Source organism: Grammomys surdaster, unplaced genomic scaffold (assembly GCF_004785775.1).
Source record: "Grammomys surdaster isolate TR1022 unplaced genomic scaffold, NIH_TR_1.0 126163, whole genome shotgun sequence".
NCBI classification, from domain to species: domain Eukaryota; kingdom Metazoa; phylum Chordata; class Mammalia; order Rodentia; family Muridae; genus Grammomys; species Grammomys surdaster.
This window is the reverse complement of record NW_021620970.1, coordinates 9588180-9599653: the sequence shown is the minus strand read 5'-3', so window position 1 is coordinate 9599653 and position 11474 is coordinate 9588180. Positions and strand designations below refer to the sequence as shown.

Genomic DNA, 11474 nt, shown 5'->3' with positions numbered 1-11474 from the left:
TCATGTGAGTATCTCAGGGCTGGGATTCCTGCAACTCAGGAGGATGAGGGTTATTCATAGTGTTCGGGTTCTTTCTCTCTCATGGTTGTGGTTTTTTTTTTTTTTTTTTTTTTTTTGTAACAGGGAAGGATTTATCTTCTCCCTGGGCCCAGGCAACAATATTTATTTCTGCCCCTCACAGAGCATCCAAAGAAAGGAAGTTTCTCTTCGGATGTTTGTGTTGGGAGCTGTGGGTGTTTGGCTGATAGCTATCAGTGGTTTTGAAGTCTCTGTGTTTCCATCAAGATGAGCAGGCAATGAATCTCACGCACACACAGGAAAAGGCCGAAGTGAACTCCAGGCGAAGAGGAAGCAGAGTTTAGCTGGTCTGGAAAGGCCTCCTGCTGCACAAGCAGGAAAGCCAAGAGGGTATATACACAGGCTGAAGGTGAGAATCCCTCCGGCCTCTCCTTGGTTTATGGAGAATCAAACAGCTCCAATCAGCTGGGTCAACAGTCCTCACATACGCGTGTGTATGCATGGGAATCTGATGCAAGCTTCCACTGGAGAAGAAAAAAAAATGCCACATAGGCGACAGATGTGTCCTCAATGGCCACAGCTTCTTTTGTTATTTAGTCTTTGACTGGATTCAGAAGAGTGGAGGCCATTTATACAAACGCCTACTGCCAGGTGTGCCTAAATGCTGGCCCATGGAAAGATTCATGTTTGGGTGGCAAGATGGCACAGGACATAATGCCATTTGCCACTCAAGCCTGTGCTTGATCCCTGGAAGCTACGTGGAAGTGGAAGATGAGAACTTCCTCTTTAAAGCTGTCAGCTGATTGCCACATGTGTGCAATCATGTGCTTGTCATGGCACATGTACCCACCCAACATACACTAATAATAAACAAAAGGGCCTTAGAGATGGCTCGGTGCGTAAAGGCTCTTGTTACCAAGACTGGGGACCTGACTTTGGCCCCAGGACATGTGTAGTGAAAGGAGAGAGCTGACTCCCGAAACTCGTGCTATGACTTTTAGCCTGGTGCTGGGGCATGCATGCACCCCTCAGGGACACTCCTACATCCACCTTTCCCCCAGACAGAGAGAGAGAGAGAGAGAGAGAGAGAGAGAGAGAGAGAGAGAGAGAGGACAGAGACATAGAGAGACACAGAGACGGACAGAGACACACAGAAAGGAAGAGACAAAGAGACACACACAAAGAGAGACAGAGAGGCTGAGAGAGACCAAATAAAAATAGAGACTTGTGTCTTTGAGTTAACAACGATGTCTCTTGAAATTTATTGCAAGGATGAGAGTTGAAATCCACTGAAAGATTTATCCTTTGTTTTTCAAGGATAAATCCTTGAACATCTTTGAACATCTGTTATCTGGTTTTTCAAAATTCAGAAATGTCTTAATTAACAGTAAAATGTAAGAGTGAATACGTGTGGGGAAACTCTAATGCTGAGGTAAGTGCGTGTGTGCTCACACTCAGGCTAAGGAAGAGGAAAGTGCTCCGAGAGTCTCTATGAGCCTTTTAGAGTGTACTCACCCTCTGCAGTCTCCAGGACATGCGCACTGAGGTTTAACTCATCACTGGGGCTGAAGAGCGCCTGCTGCTCTCGCAGAGGTCCTGAGTCTAGTCCCCAGCACCTGTGTTGGGCAGCCCACAATTGCCTGTAACTCCAAGTCCAGGGGACCCAATCTTTCTTCTCGTCCCCAAGGTTACTGGCTCTCATGTGGTATATACACACACACACACACACACACACACTTAAAAATATTTTTAAAAGTTATTATTGTCCGACAAGCACTGTATTGATTTTCTTTTTGTCACTTATAAGAATATTCCTAAGTGATGTATAAATTCATTTTGTGTTTCAAGAAGTTTGTGACTGACTTTTTAGTCTCAGTATTATGTTATTGAGGTGACATACTGAGGTAACATATATTGTAGCATCAGTTTAAAAATATAGATACATGCAATTGAATTTCATCTATTTTCTCTGTTCTATAGCATTCTAACATAAATATACCTACATTACTTGTCTAGACTACTCTTGGTATGTATTTGAGGTTTTTCCTAGTTTTTTCTATGAGCCTATGACTAAGTACTATCACTATAGATATATAATAACACAGTATGTACTAAATATTCTCCACCGTTTGCCCTTAGGGTGATGGGTGGGATGTACAGCAGGTGACTGACTTTACTTTTACTCAAAGTGACCGTTATAACTAGGAAAGCCTCTCGGGTTTCCAGGAACCCATAACCAAGAGATCCCTACGCAACTTCCCTATAAGGTGTTGGGAGGCTAACAACAGTGTTGCCAGAATGTTCCAGAAGTAGCTTAGATGACCTCTCCTGTCTACTCATTAGTGAGGCCATCCTCACGGGTCTCTGCCCCTGTAGTGTCCCTCGTTCAGACTGTAGCACCCTGACTGCCCACACTTGGTGGCAGGAGACTGAGCAACAGTCAACTCTGCCTGTTCACCTGACACTTCACACGTGACTTTCTCTGCAGAGCCCGGTCTGTGGCTGCACACTGTCAGGTTCCCAGTCTCCACCGTAGGAGATGAAATCTTCCAAGGGGTCAGCTTCAGTCTGCTCCCACTGTATGCCCACCAAGGCACAGTATTTAGACTTTTATTTTTAATAAGGCTGGGACTGGTTAAGCTTTAGTTTGTGTTTCCCTTGTTGCTAATGAGTTTGGACATCCTTCGGTCATTCACATTTGCTCTCTCGTGAAGGCAGAGGTCAGTGGCTTTTTTTTTGTTTTGCTTTAAAAAAATTAAATCATACAAATTACCAGTTATTGCCAACATTTCTTCTAGTTCTGTGACTAGATTTTGTTTTCTCTTCTATTATGAGACTTCTGTAAACGAGTTTCTTGGTTTTTTTTTTTGTTTGTTTGTTTCATTTTTTCCCCTTTCTTTCTCTCTTCTTTGTTCCTTCTGTCCTGTGTCTCTTTGTTTCTTGGTTGTGTGTAGTGTGTGTGTGTGGCAGGGCAGAGAGAAGCCTACAATTTGACTTTGTGCTCTTCCCCTTTCATTCTCTACCTCATTTGGAGGCAGGGTCCCTCGCTGAACCTAGAGCTCTCTGCATTAGCAAGAGCAGATGCCAGCGCCCCAGGATCTTCCTGTGGCTGCCTTCCCCACGCATGCGCACCCCTGGGGATCCCAGCTCAGGCAACCCAACTTACACCGCCCCTTCCCCAGCCTCCTGTCAACATAATTTCTTAATTTTAGTCAATGTATTAATTTTTTTACTTTATGGTGCACGTGTGCATGTGTGTGTGCGCGCGTGTGTGCGTGTGCCTGTGTGTATGTGTGTGTATGTGTGTTTGAATCTTATTTACAAACTTCTTTCTTATCCTTGGGAAATTCAGATACTTGCCTTGATTTTCTCCTGGAAATTTTATGTTTTAACCTTTTGCTTTTGAAACTTTAATCTTGAAGTTGATGTTGGGGAGTAGGTTGAAGTCCAGTTTTTTTTTTTTTCTGTATTGTTTAATCATCTCAGCACTATTTAACCGAACATCTGTATTTGTGAGCCTAAAAATACTTTTTAAATACAAATTTTAGATTTAAAAACTGTAGAAATATTTATATTTTTACAGTTACTATTACCTTTGTTCTGTCAGAAGATAAGCTTAAGAGTATTAAAAAATTTAAAGTGTTCCTTTGAATAGATAACAGCTCAGGTACTGGGTCAATCCAGAAGGCAAATAGTTGGTTCTTGGGCTCTAACAAAGAGCACAGAGAGTAGGACCAGATGGGCAGGGAAGAAAGACAAGGTAAATATTTGGTTAAAGTGAACAGTGATCCTAATTAGGTCAGTCCAGTGGAAAGTACCTAGCTAGAGGTTAGTGGGGGTTTCTGATTGGTTAAGCTTAAATGTTTTTACTCTTCAGACTGAGATGGATTTGGTAGTGTGTAGAAGAACCTCAGATCCCTGCAGCTGTCTCAACCTGATAATTTCCAATCCATGTCAGGCCAGTGGCTCTCAACCTTCCTAGTGTGTGGCCCTTTAATACAGTTTCTCATGTTGTGGTGACCCCAACCATAAAGTTATTTCGTTGCTACTTCATAACTGTAATTTTGCTATGGTTAGGAATTGCAATGTAAATATCTGGGTTTTCCTATGGTCATAGGCAACTCCTATGAAAATGACATTTAACTCCAAGGGGGTCGTGACCCACAGGTTGAGAACCATGGTGCATGAGCACCAGGGTGTAAAACAGCCTTCTTACTGGATGCTGCAGAGACATGACAGCATCACCAGGAATATTTTCTCTCCTTTGTTCTTTGGTATTTCTATATAAATTTAAAAACAAGCTTTTGGGTTCTGCAAACAATAAACTAAATATTAAGATTTTATTATGATGGCCTCAATTCTGGAAAAAAAATCGATGTCTTTACAAACTGAATTTTCTAACCCATGATCATGATATATATCTTTGTTTTCATTTACTAAAAATAAAAATTTATTAAAGTTTTGTTTTAGTTATCTTTCTGTTGCTGTAACAAACCACCACGACCAAGAGCAACCCAAGGGAGAATGTGTTTTGGCTCAAGGTTCTGGAGGGAGAATTCATAAAGTTGAGGTGTTGGGGTGTGTGTGGCAGCAGGCAGTGGGACCAGGAGATTGAGAGGTCATCTCCCCCCCCCCCCATTACCTTGGTTTTGTTCTTCTACTGACTGATTCCACAGATAGTTCTGATAGCATCTGTTCTATTATTCTGCTTGTTGTTACTCTCTGGACTTCACAAGTGTTGTGGACTGCAAATGATTCCTTCCCAAGCTTTCCCAGCAGACTGTTGTAATTCACCGGCTGTGCACAAGTGATCACCAGACCTTCATTGCTATAGGAACAATCTTTTTTCTCTCCTTTTTTTTGGAAAATAGATTCTTTCCTCAAGCAATATATTCTGATTACAGTTTACCCTCCTTCTACTCCTCCCATTCCCTTCTCATTTTCCCCCCTCTCCTGGTCCACTCCCCTTTTGTCTCTCAGAAAAGAACAGACTTCTAAGACATAACAACCAAACACAACAAAATAAAATATAAGAAGATCAAGCAAACAAACAAACAAACAAAAACCCATCACATTTTTTCATTCAAAGCAACATAGGATTATAACAAGGCTTATCATGTCTTGCCATTTAAGGATCCTTTAAATTATGCTATTAAGAATGATACTTAATGTTTCACTCCTAGGACTGGAGAGATAGTCCAGTGATTCAGAGTGCCTATTCCTCTTGCAGAAGACTTGAGTTTAGTTCCCAGCACCCGTGTTGCTGGCTCACAATTGCCTGTAACTTCAGCTCCATGGGATCTGACTCCCTCTTCTGGCCCCTGCGGGCAAGTGCACTCACATGTGCATGCTTTTCCCACACTTACACATATTTACACATAAGAATAAAAATCTTTAAAAAGGATTTAAAAAGAAAATTACTCGTCAGTGTTGACAAGTAGGATGAAGTTGATTTCCTCATAGTTTCTTGTAAATGTTAGCAATTCACCCTGTGGAGTTTTGCTTTCTACCTCCCCAGGCCTTCCTTCAGCACACACAGTGAAGCTGCTCTTGTCTCCTCTCTGTCTTGCCTCTCTGCTGGCCAGTGTTGGACAGAGAGGGATTGGAGCACTTGCCTTGCCTTTTATCTTAAAGGTAATGTTTCCAGCACCCTACTGTCTGTCTGCTGTCTGCTGCGCGGTTATCATCATAAGTGTTTTATTGTATTGGGTAAGTTTTCATCCATTCTGAGTGTGCTACTGTTCTTTTAAAAAAAAATTATGAGAAGGAAGTCGTCATCTTTTCTCCCACCCCACCACCCGAGGCTTCGGTGCACGATTAAAGAATGTCATGGGTTCCACTGGGGAAAGTCCTCCTGAGGAAGGTCACCTGGCATACAGACGTTCACAATAAGATTCAGGAGGAGTCTGACAGGTGGAAAATCAGAGAACTAGAGAATGGATGTCTACCAGATGGAGGATGTCTACCAGGGGACCAGAAGGAACACAGTACCCAGCAGCTCAAGTTGCGTGAGAAGTGATGGTTTTGATGAAGGAAGTCAGAGGGACTACTGGAGGTCAAAGAATGAAATTTCTGGGGTCCTGGAAGATGATTTTTCTTAAGGCTAAATCCTGGAACAAGATGTTACATGATTATGGATCCAATATAGCAGACAGATGGGGTCACAGTGGTTATAAAGAGGTGTATCCTGAAGAGTTTGAAACAGACAATGGTGATAGGCAAGCCATTATCAACAGGGGAAAAAAAAACATCTTCCCAGGTAAAATCATCTGCTCCAAATCCCGAAAACATAAGAAGTCAAAAAAGAAATCCCATAGGAAGAAGCAGGAAAAACAGTCACACACACACACACACACCAGAAGAAAACCAAAAAGGTAGCTACGGACATAATAGCAGTTTCCTCAAGTGAGTTCTCAGCAGAAACTTGAACTTCTAGTACCGGGAAAAGGAAACAACCACACAAGAGCAAGAAAGAGTCTCTTAAAAATTCTTTACCTTTATGGGGAGAAAGTGATACTTCTCAGTCAGATGATTCCACAACTAGCAGTTCTGAGGAAATTGAGGAAAAGAGACACTAAGGAAACCAAAAGGAAAAAGAAAGAGAAAAGTGTCCATTTTCCTGTGCCTGAGCCTGAGGTACAGGAGAGGACAAGCAAGTGCAGGAACTGGAAAGTGGCTGCCGACGTAAGGACTGCTGAGAGCTCAGATGATGACTAAGTGGGAGAGCGGCAGTCCTGTTTCCCACTGACTTGTCTGCTGCTCTTAAAAATGTGGAGTTGCGAACCGAGCCTAGAGCAGGTCGCAGGCAGCAGCTCCGTACCCAACCGCAGAAAACCAAGAAAAACAGGGACTCCCAGGAGCTTGAACTCACGCAGCATCCCAAGTAAAATTGAATCACCCGTGATGCCTGCTATTAGAAGTTCTAACCCAGATGGACCAGAAGCCAGGAGCCTCGCCCTTACCCTCACCCCCTACCTTTTCCCACCTGCACAAGGTCCCCTGAAGCTGGGCAACTGCAAGATCCTGCTTGGCAACTGCAGATAGACTCAAAGCAGTGTACCATATCATCTGAAGAATAGCAGGGAGACCATAACTCAAGCAGTGTACCATATCTTCTGAAGAATAGCAGGTTCCAGTCCTCCTTGCCCCCACGAATAACCAGGACCTGCCGGTCGGGCCAAGTGGCACCCAGACGTGGGGCTCGAGGCACGGACCCATCCGGACGGACCCTCATTGAGAGGATGTGCGCACGACATCAAGATTGAGCAAGACAGAGATCATCGCCCGTGACCTGTCGTCCACGGAACCAGGTTGATGCTGCCATCAAGAAGGCAGTTGAAGTTCATTACCATCAGCTGAAAATTGCAGAGGATCCAGAAGTGACTCCGCAGGAGACTGACACAGCTGTCAGCTCCCCTGCCTCCCCCTACGGTCGACCCCTAGACTTCCACACCCTCCAGAAGGGTTCCTAGTATGCCTGGCTTTGCCCTCATTTCTCTCGCTAGAGAGCTTGGCCTCTTGATCACCACAACAAAAATTGGCTTTTTCCTAAACCAAGGCCACCCTTGATATGGCCGCTAACATTGGGGAGCCTTCCTTTATGACAATATTACACCCCAAACTGTCAAATGGTTGGTAAATTGAACATTTACAAGAGACTAGGATGGCTGTGAGTTAGCCCAATGACGGGATTATTGTAGGTCCACTTCCCAGGGGCCCACCCAATGCAGCCGAAAAGGAGTGCGTGGTGCTGGGAGTGGGTACAGCCTACATGGCCTAAGACAGGGCTCTCACCCTCCTTTCACCCACATCAGAGTCCCTTGACGTTGCCCATCGTCGACAGCCTAAAGCCTTCGACCATCGATGTGACTTGTCTCACATCAGTGTTTTGGGGTTGTGAACTTGTCTAAGACCCCCCATAATTAGACATCCAAATTCAAAACTCACATAGTTGGGATTGAACATAAGAAGCCTTCTCTAACTAAACAGAGAAGGGGGAGATGCCAGAAGCCAGGACCCTCGCCCTTACCCTTACCCCCTACCTTTCCCCACCTGCACAATGTCCTCTGAAGCTTGGCAGCTGCAAGATCCTGCTTAGCAACTGCAGATAGACTCAAAGCAGAGTACCATGTCTTCTTAAGAATAGCAGGGAGACCATAACTCAAGCAGTGTACCATATCTTCTGAAGAACTGCAGGTAGATCATAATTCAAGGCAGTGTACCATATAGACCATGACATGTTTCAAGGCACAGGCCAAGAAGATTTTGTACTTTTCCACCACCTGGACCCTCTTACCCCCTCCCCTTGTAAAACATGCTATAAAAAAGCATTTCATGTTCAAAAAAAAAAAAAGAAATTAAAAAAAAAAAAAAGAAAAAAAAATGTGGAGTTGCCAGTGACTCCTTCAGAATAGGAGTCTGAGGTCAGAGGTCAGAGGTCAGAGTTGTCCTGCCACAGATACCTTTTAACTATTTTGGCTTGTTAATCTCCATCCCTTTTGTTGTTAATAGGGAATCTGGTATTTTCTTAAGGTTTCTTTTTTTTTTTCTTTTTCTTTTTTTTTTTTTAAAGATTTATTTATTTATTATATATGAATACACTGTAGCTGTCTTCAGACACACCAGAAGAGGGCATCAGATCTCATTACAGATGGTTGTGAGCCACCATGTGGTTGCTGGGATTTGAACTCAGATCCTCTGGAAGTGCAGTCAGTGCTCTTAACCACTGAGCCATCTCTCCAGCCCTTTCTTAAGGTTTCTTGAAGAGATTATTTTCTTTTTTCCATCAGTCATTTAGGGTAGAATACCTATACAGCAAATTAAAGAACCCAGAAAGCTGAACTCAATAGTGACCTGGGCACAGCAATTGGAATGTTGGATTTGGGGTACTCAAGAGTCTAGATGAAGGAGGAGGACTGAAGTAGTGTTAAATAGAATGGTTTGACAAGGAGACCTTGCTATTTATGCAGGAGGTATACAGCTTTCAGCTTCGGTGCTTTGGTTCTTCTGCAGTTGGGCCTATAGGCATCTAGTTTACTCAGTGAGGAAATAGTTATAAGGACAAACCTTCATGGTAATATCTACAGACGACTGCTAAGGAACCTAGGGTTTTCTGCCTAACTTCCCTGCTGGTCAGGGTCTACAGCTACATTTAGCATAACCCAAACGTCACGGTAACTGGATAGTAAATGTTTTTCTAGTTCCACTGCTGTATATTGCCCAAATAGGCTTGCGTTTGAAATGATTTGTTCAGTTGTCCTGTCACATGGAAGGAATTGGTTAGGAGTCATGTTGCCAATGATGCTTTCAAAGAGATTCAGGGCATCAGCCATCTAAAGGTCTTCTGATTTTCTTTGTGCCGAGTTGGACATTGAACCAAAGGCCTTGCACACACTAGGCACGTGTTCTACCATTGAGCCATACCCGAGTCCTGTTGCTCTCCTTGATCATTTCTAATTCTGTTAATGGATTTTAGATTTTCCCTGAAACCAGTTGAATCAATTCCAAAATGAAACACACTTCTCAGGGACATACCCGCTTCCCAGTCTGATTTTGTGTTTTGATTATAAAAAAACCATACTATTTCCCCCTGCTATATACTGTAGAGGAAAGATAAAGTGTCATTGTCAGGGTTTTGCTTTTGAGGTTGTCACTTTGGTACTGAGTGAAATGCATGAAAACTACAGACTGTGGGCCATGGTTCTGCCACTAATTGATTGAGTTCTAGAGCAGGTTAACTAACCTCTGGCATTACTTTTTGCAAGTGTAATACAAAGGTACTTCACGGTTAGCATGACAGACACCAGCAATAGAATACGACAATGCTGACATCCCACGAAGTGGCATTTTATAGTTCTAACTAAATCTGTGCTCTTTGTGAAACATATTTCTAATAAAATGCTTGTTCTTAAAATAAAAAAGATAAAAATTTATGCAAGTTGTCTTTTATGTCATGACTTTCTCTGCTAGAATACATATGATTATGTTCTTTTCTCATTTATTAATATGATCAATATTTCCTTTCTTTTTTATTGGATATTTTCTTTATTTACATTTCAAATGTTTTCCCCTTTCTAGGTCTCTCCTTCTGTAACCCCCTATCCCATCCCCCCTCCCCCTGCCTCTGTGTGGGTGCTCCTCCCTACTTCTGTCTTCCTGCCCTGGCATTCCCCTGTATTGGGGCATCAAACACCCTCAGGCCCAAGGGCCTCTCCTCACACTGATGCCCGACAATGCCATCCTCTGCCACATATGCGCCCAGAGCTATAGGTCGCTCCATGTGTACTGTTTGATTGGTGGTCCAGTCCCCGGGAGCTCTGGGGGGTCCGGCCAGATGACACTGTTGATGATCGACATGTTCTAATGTTACAACATGCTTGCCTTCACTTTGTGGTTGTGTTATCCTGGGAAATGAACTTAGGACCTCTTACATGCCACACCATCTTTGTGTTCACGAGATGGCCACTCTAATTATGATTTTTTTATATGTTACTTAAATCAATTTTCTGATTAAAATATTTTCACATTTATGGCTTGTGATGTGCACGTCCTTATTGTTCTTAGCGGGCTTTGATGCCAAGAAGGCTTTTTATCGTTTTAAAGATTTAATTTTCTTGGAGAAGATTCAGGTTCACAGCCAAATCGAAAAGAAGGCACAGAAACTTCCCATATCCCCATGGTCTTTTGTCTATGGAGAGTCTCACCATTATGGATATTTCCTACCAGAATAGCACATTTGTGACAGCTGATGAACCTCCATTAACGCAGCATAGTCACCCCAAGTTCTGTGACTCTCAGGCTCATTTCTGCTGCTGTACATCAAGGAGGAGCTTTACATGCACGTATCCTGGCACGTGTCTACTCTTCAGCCGTGGATGGTTCTCTCTAAGGATATTTTACTGGCCTAAAAATCCTTTGTGCCTGGGATATTCGCGCCCTCGTTCCTTCCATCTGAGATCGCTTAAGTAAGAAGAGTGAGACAAAGGCGAGATACAGATATGAGAAAAAAGGTGAGTTAGGCTAGAGGCTAGAATGCAGGATTTACCCCATGAGCATTCTTACATGGCTAGGAGTTTGGCCTCGAGTCTCTTAGCAATGAATTTAAACCAGTTTCATGACTCACAGAAATCAGCTAGGTAAAGTCAAGGAAGCTGTGGAGAAACAGAACAAGATTTTTATGAGGTGTCCCCAAATGGTCTAGGGACTGTTTTTGTGAGGTTTGATTACCTGAGTTCCAACCCCATTTTACAGTTTGCTGGCTATGTCCTTCATACAGGTTGCCTAGTCTCGGGGAGGTCCAGTTTGCGCACATGTTAAGACGATTATGGTATCTACTCACCGATGTGCTTCGCTGGCCAAATGAATCAACACACATTAATTGCTTTGTAAACTGATTTTTTTTTCAGGACTCAACAAACACTAACCAGTTTATTTTTGTTACTGAGAACAGAACAAAA

The 11474-nt window shown here is 43.0% G+C and overlaps 1 pseudogene; it reads left to right on the top strand.

Annotated features, from left to right (window-relative positions):
• The first annotated feature begins 5842 nt into the window (after nt 1-5842).
• LOC114612473 lies at nt 5843-6735 on the top strand (annotated as a pseudogene).
• Nucleotides 6736-11474: the final 4739 nt, after the last annotated feature.